An 8073-nucleotide genomic window follows, 5' to 3' on the forward strand; every position below is an offset into this window, starting at 1 on the left:
TATTCTATTTCTTAAGATACTGATTTCAAGTATAACCAATCGTGTATAGATGGCAGCACTTGATGTAGATACCAGCGATAGATACTCGCGTTGAAAAGGAATAAATTTTCAAAAATATTACTAAATATGAATTAGAAATTAGCATGCAGGGCAATTCTTATGAGTCTGGCAGTAAACTTATGAATATGACTGAAATATTTAAATATGGGTATAATTCATTATATCTCGGCAGGATCCTCAGGGATTTTAATTTCTTTATGAATAATCGAAACATGTAGTATTGACTTATGTTACATGAATATGAAAAAATGATGTTTATGATACTGACTTTATTTTTAAAATTTATGACGCTAACTTTATTGTTGCCTTCATTAAGCGGGGAATCTAGAATTTTAGATAAATTTCTTTTTGGAGAAGTGGTAGATTTAATTTAAGAACGATTAAAAATTTTAGCTCAAAATACTTTTGACTCCAATTCTTTTGTTTTATTTGAAATGTTACATAAATTAGACAGGAAATCTCGGTTTACGAATTTTGTTCCTAAACAGGGCCGCAACGGGCGGCAGAATTTGAAAAATTTAGGGGGTCACTGGGCGGCAGAAGCTAGGACTCGCATTCATTGCACCGGGCGGCGAAATGCCGTTCATCAATCAAAACATTCGTAAGCCGAAACAAATTACGCCACAGGAATTTATGTAAAACGGATTAATTAGCTGAGAGGCCACAAATGGCTGTTTGTTTAAAATTACAGCAGTACTTCGCATAAAAGTTCATAACTTGAAATCAATGGAAACCATTAAATATAAGACAAAAAAAAAAAAAAAAAAAAAAAAAATAAATAAATAAATAAATAAATAAACAAAATATTAAATAGAAGAAATAGTCGAAAGTTTAATTTTGCTGTACCTGTACGAAGAAGAATTTTTAGCCTAAGTAGAAACTGGCGAGGAAAATGCTGCTGATTGGATGCGAAATTCGCTTTTGTAAAAATAACAGGAAACTGTTTTACCGGAGCATCTTTTTTATCTCTTCTTTGTTTCTGAGCGCCATTCGACTCTGCTTGAGACTCACTAGGGCTCTGTTTCACTCAAAAGTCGTCCAGTGTGTTTCGCTCAAAAGTTGTTGTTGCCTTACGTTTTAAAATGGGTCTAAATTGAGGTATAGCATTGTTACTAAAAATTTTTATGTTGCAGCTTTCCACTGCTTTATCGTGGTGATATTTGTTCCACGAAAACTTTGCATCTCACCCCCTTTTCACAGATTTCGTGGATAGGAGTACTAAATACATTTTTCTTATTCCTCTGCTGAAGATTTTTTTTACAATCAAGTTTTCTTGCTGCTTCAGAAGTTACAGTTCTTTCTTGTTCAACTAATTTTTAAAAGTCCTCTAGTAACTTCTCCACATCTTCATTGTTAATTCCTTAGTTCATTGTTTATCTAGAGTCACAATATTATAGATATTGTGACCTCCTCTAAGGACGTTCCTACTGGGTTTATCTGAGCTAACGAATACAAGTGACGTAGCCGGCCCATCTCCAAAACCATTTTTTTCCCCATATGGCATCAACTTGAAAAATCTGAACTGCAGGCACAGCGGAGCTAGTCGACACGTGGAACTGATTCCGTTAACTCAGATAAACCCCAGTGGGAATGGCCTTTAAAAAAAATCCTAAGAGTCAAAGTGCTCAAAGTCTATGCTTATAACCCGAACCTGGAAATAATTTCTTCTAGAATTTTAATTTATGATCCTCATTTGTAAGTCATTTGCTGCTAGGCTTCATTAATGAGAGTTCAGGTACGAAAAATATTAAAATGACATTTCCAGAAGTCCTGGAGTATTAATTCGTCATCCGAGGCGCTTTTTTGTTGAAATAATTTGTTTATTTTTTTTATTTTTATTTATTTATTTTTTTTTATGTGTGCTATAAATTGTTTGTGAAAACAGGGGTTTCTTCCGAGATTCCACTGTATATGTAAATAATCATTTTAAAATATGATGAAACTAAATCTAATATAGTTAATAAAACTGTCATTTCGTTGCTTTATCAATTAATTAATAGGACTCGACAACGAATTGTTAATTTCACCTAATTCCCCAAAATATAATGTTTGCAATTCATTCTTCTCTTTATTTCGTAAAAATATTTTAGTCTCTTTTGATACTTCTTATACTTTAAAAAGAGCTTGTTTGATATTCTGGGATCTATTCAGAAATTAATTTAATTTTTATACAATTATTGAAAATCTTTGGTAAAGTTTTGCTTGTCGTGTCGGTTTTATCTTTAATTGTAACAGTAAAAGGCAATACGGCGGAACCGAAAAAGCTCTTCTGCTTTGGTTAATTTATTTTAGTTTCTTTGTTTAATGGACTATTCTGCTATTTATTTATTTATTTTAAATTCTTGACGCTAACTTGTCAGTAATTGAGAAAAGTTACTATTTTCTGAAGGATGACTTTTGTTATTTTAAAGCTTTGTCATTATAATATGGTGAATTCGCATTATATTTTAATTGGAATATTAAAATAGTCATTAAACTAAATTTAATTTCTACATTCGTTTATTTTGTTATTTAAAGGTCACATACATTTTAAATTTAATTAAAAAGATAATTATAAATTTGAGATTTTTATCCATTTTTATATGCATAAAATCACAGCAGTTACTGACAGAATTGATTTCTGGGAGCGAAATTTTCATTTCTTTCAGTGAATAGATTAAATTTAAATAATTAATTTTTATACAGCAAGGCTCATCCTCTCCGAATTTTAATTACAATTAAAAGGTTTTTTACTTCTGTGCAAAGAAATAAATGCAATTCTACTCCCATTTAATTTCTGTAATTGCTTCTAGCAGAAGTTGCCGTGGCGAGAATAACAAAGTAAAAAAATAAGAAAAAATTAAAAAGCTAGGATTCATTGCATAAGGTTCGGAGTTTTTAGTTGGATAGAATTGTTTATTCCTAACTATTTCATTTCAGTAGATTCTGCAGATTCTTTTTAGAAAATAGCATTTTTCCTTTTTATTTAAACTTTTCTTTCGCTTCCTTTCCTTATCAAGGTTTTTTCCTGGATACAATTGATTTTTCTGTTTGCCTGCCTGTTGTTGAGAAACAGCGGTTCTTTCCGTTTTGCCTCTATTTTATTCTTTATTTTGAGGTTTTTCTTATTGAGTTTCAAAGCTACACATAAGGGATTTCAAACACACTGGGGTTTCTGACATGAACAACAGATTGGTTAAACGAACATATTCTTTGAGCTATTCTTTGTGTTCCTGGAACTTTTTCGGCTCTCGAGTTATTCTTGACCTTTTATTGAACTTGCCTTTTTTTTAATTAAAGAAACTCTATGCTCATCATCATTAAATGATATTTAAATTTTAGAAACGTGCCATACAGTCTCGATTAACTGAAATAAATAGAATTTAATGGCAATCGAATAGTGGGGAATACTGTGTAAGATATTTAGTTTAATTAACCAGTTATTTTATGTTTCAAAATCTTACTGTTCTCCTTTCAAGTTTTCCTGTCAGAATGCTAAATTTAGGTCATATTTGTGAGGATTTGAGTTTGCTTTAGTTAGACGTCTTCTGGCTGTTGAAGCTCACGTTACTAGTTGCTATTCTGCAATAACATTCATTCCTACGGCGTTGCTTTACACTTGGAAATAGTTCTGGGTTAGAGCCAATTTGCGCGTTTAATTATTCACTGTGCAGCCTTTGGCTAACTAAGTTTTAATTTAAAACTCTATTTTTGAGTTTACGCCATTAATGCTGGCTGATTTGTAAGCATAGAGGGGCCCTTCTGTTCAACTATTTGAGTTCTTAATAAAAGGATCTTTTACACTCTTCATACGTGGCTCTTTGTTTAAGTAGACATAGCGATAAGTCGTTTAGTTCTACTTATAGTCTTCACTTAGTATATATTATCAGAATAGTACAACTGGATAACACTTAATTAACAAAGACGAGTTATTGAAGAAAATTCTATGGATAAAAGTGCAACGTTAAATGCTGGCACACTTTATGGTAGAAATTATAGCTGCACTTTAAATCAGCATGCAAATTTATCTTTTTATGCTTACAGTATTAAAATGGTTTCAGTAGCTAATAAAGGTTAGGTTATTTAATTAAGGCAAAGCCTCGAGGGCTATCTGCTTAAGGGAGAAGATGCCTTCGTGGAGGACTTTCTAAGGCAAACTCGCTCGTATACACGTTACACATGGGAAAAACCACAAAAGTAGCTAATAAAGATAAGTCCATTACAGTATACAATGCAATGCAAAAAGTTGTCTAATAGAAAGGAAATATGTTGTTATGGATATTAAAGGAATAATAATAGTAATATTTTAGCGGTATAAACATTTGTATCAATAATAATGTCTAGTATGAATTAAAATTTCACGACACAGGTGAATAAAATAGAATATCGTTTAACCGAAGCTCACCTAATAGAAACTCTATTTTAGGTTACATATAATATAATATGGTAAATGAAATAAAATGTTTTTATTTCCATTCTGTCATATCTGCAAGGAAGGACGGTTAACGATTTCTTTTTATGAAAAAAACTAATTTATTGTTCTTTCGGTAGCACAGAGTAAAGTATTCCCATGAAATCTCGGAAAGCTGAAAAAGCATGAAGCGAAGAAGTCTTTTTTCTTAACCAATTCTTAATTTTAAAATTTTCTCTGTCATTTTTTAGGCTTCATGACAACTCTTCTGAAAGATGAAATTTGAGTGTCTAATATTTAAGTTTTCGGATTTTTGGAATAATTATTAAGAGAAGATAAAGTTATTTTACTGCTCCTTTCCGGTTGGGACTTTGGATTTGAGCTTTAATTCGACAATTCCATCTCTTCACTGGTAAGTAGAAGCACTACTGCTAAGCAGTGATATTTTGCTAACTTGTTGGTTGAAACTTTTACAGGTTTTAATTTAATTATGTGAAAGGAAGGGAGCATTTAAATTTCTCTTTTAATTATTTCCACAGGGAATGGTAAATAAGTTTTTTATTTTCATTTTTCTGAAATTTGCGAGATAATAATGGCCAATAAATATCTTACGTTCTGTAACGAAACTTGAGCAATTATTTAGTTACCTTTAGTTCGAAAGGAATTACCACATTCCCCCGTGCGTGCATTCCCTCGTGCGTGCTATAGTATACAAGTGATTATCACATCTAGTTAGCAAAGGGAAGAGTCGTGGTTTTGAATCCCGGAGAGGGGATAATTGATTTTTTATGTTTTATGCTTCAGAAATCCCGAAAGTCTCTGCAAATTGACTTGCAAAATTTAGAGAAAAGCAAAAACTAACCTACAGCCTATTCTAGCTTGGAGAGTAAAAAGTTTCAGTGAAATTAAATGCACTGGTATCATTAACCTACAGAAAAATGTTGTGAGGGCTCTCAGATAAAAAACTAATCTACTAAAGCATAAAACAAATGGAAATAAAAGTTAAAAAATATTATATAAAAAATATTATAATAAAAGCAGTATTAAATATGTATAGGATTACAAGTCACCGTTCGTTTCGATTTACTTTTTCTTTCTTTTTCTCTTCACATACCCTCTGGTTTGCCTAAATACAATAACCACAGTTTGTGGTTTAGCTGATTTAGATGGTCTAGCAATATGCTCGACTGTATTCACTAATGCAATTTTCTGTTTTGTAACCTCTCAAAGCATTTCAGAAGTCGCCGTGGCGCACTAATCATTACAGTGCTTAGCGATACTAGCTGCTGGAATCGTTGGGCCTGGGAAAGAATCCAGGATACAGCATAGATGTTTACCTCTCGAGTGGTTTTGTTGGAAGGGAAAGAAATAATTTTTGTTATATGCTTTTCCTCATAACATTCCCCATCACAATTTGAGCGGAACTATACAGTTAAGTGCGGTGGGATTCTGGTGTTCTTGCTTCTTCCTCTCCTGAAAGCCTAACTTCCCTTTTAAAGCTTAAGAAATTACGTAAAACAGACACAGAATGCTAGTTTCGTTATTTCTTTCTTTCCAGTCCATCCCATGACATCGAAAATTCTCCTTGATTTCCTCGTCCTTATTAGTAAAATCTGGTACTAATATATTAATAAGGCAGGTCTTTCACACCAGCGGAATGGCATAAAACGAGCATATGCAAAGACAGAGAAAGACATCTCCGCCCTTGACTATAGATTGTTTAGAGCGGCTGAGTGGTAAAGTCGCTGAACACTTCTAGTTCGCTCTGAGTTTAATTCTAGTCGAACGGGCTGCCTGCATCGGCGATTTCGTGGTTTTCCCTCTTGCGTAACATGTATACGAGCTAGTTTCCTTTAAAAAGCACCTTCTCGGAGGCATCCCTCCTTTTACAAGGAGGCATTCCCTACACGTCATCACCGATTTCGCTCAGATTTATAGTACATGCAGAGCTTGGCTAGAAATGAAAGTACCCGAAATGGAAACTCCAGATGGCCAAGCATTTAGAAAATAAAAATGCTGACGCGGCTCTTGCACTGTATAAATATGTTTACGTTGGAATGTTCGCCAAGTAACGTTTGGCGTAGCGGTAAGAGCTCGAAATAGTAATTCAATGATCGTTGGTTCGACTCCCCGTGTGAAGACTTTTTTTTTTTTTTCTTTTTCTCAGTTTTTATATTACTCTTTTTCTAATTAAGCAAAGAGGTGAATAATTTATTTTATTTATTTATTTATATGCAAAAGGCATATAAAAGGTAAAGAATTGGAATTTCGGACTTTTCTACAAGGCATTGTAGTTAAAGCGCCTACGAAAAGACTTTGTGCATGAAAATTCAAAACTTTATTCGTTGACATTCGATGATTTACATGTGTCGGGATGATATTTATCGTAGGAACAAGGAAAACAATAATTATTTCTGTATCTAGCACACTCCAAATTTTCTACAATTATGCACTCATTAAAAAATGATGTCCTATATGCCTTTTGCGTATAAATAAATAAATAAATAAAATAAATTATTCATCTCTCTGCTTAATTGGAAAATGAATAATCTAAAAATTGAGAAAAAGATTCCTCACGGAGAGTCGAACCCACGATCATCGAATTACTAATCAGAGCTCTTAACAATACGCCAGCCGCTGCTAAGTAACCATGCTAACGTAAATGGTTTATAAAAAGGTGCGTCAGCATTTTTATTTTCTAAACGCTTGGTCACCTGGAGTTCCCACTTCGGGTACTTTCATTTCTAGCAAAGCCTTGCATGACTTATAAATTTGAGCGAAATCGGTGATGAGGAGTAGGGAATGTCACTTTGTTAGGACTTAGTGTGCTTTGCGATAAGCAAAATAAACTAAAATAACATCCAAACAATTACACATTTTCGACTATTTTTACACTTGTAGTAAAATTAAACCATGTTATGGTATAATCTATTTATTTAATTTTGTGTTTATCTTTTTCGTTTTGCAGTTCCTGATTTTCATTAGTTTTGGTTACGAATGTGTGCACAAAGCATTGTTCTAAAGTTTAAATACGCAAACAAACATTTGTGGTCCAAGAACGAATTAATCCATTTTACATGAATTTCTATAAGAAAAATTATTTCGGTTTATCATATATTCGGTATATCATAACTGCATTACTAACATTTCGGTTGACGAACGTCTTTCAGAAATGAATAAATTTGAGAATCGAGGTTTTACTTCATATGGTTGCAAAGGAAGCTCTAAGGTGTGGGAGGAATTCCTCATGAAAATTATTTCGAAAACGAGTAATTATTACCATTATTATTTTATTGCTTCTAGTTTTTTTGGAAGACTTAACTAGTTTTTATGATTTTTAAGAATCTTTATTTTTCATTTGAGTTTTATGCTTAAAAATTTTATAAAAACAAAAGGAATATACAACCCTTTTGGATATTTTTGATACAAGAAATTTAAGTTATCAGGGAGATGCTCCCATGAATCTCAGAGAGAAATCTGTTGTATATTTTTGCATAAAACTAACAGTTGCTCTTTTGACTAAATAATATGAATAAACATGTGGGAGGAATCTATGCATTTGCTTTCCTTCTTGATGAAAGAGATTCATTGCTACCTGAGAATGAATTAATACAAATTGCTTA

The sequence above is a fragment of the Stegodyphus dumicola genome, chromosome 5 (genome assembly GCF_044657685.1).
Source record: "Stegodyphus dumicola isolate Sdum_Otavi_A_Nest chromosome 5, ASM4465768v1".
Classification (NCBI taxonomy): domain Eukaryota; kingdom Metazoa; phylum Arthropoda; class Arachnida; order Araneae; family Eresidae; genus Stegodyphus; species Stegodyphus dumicola.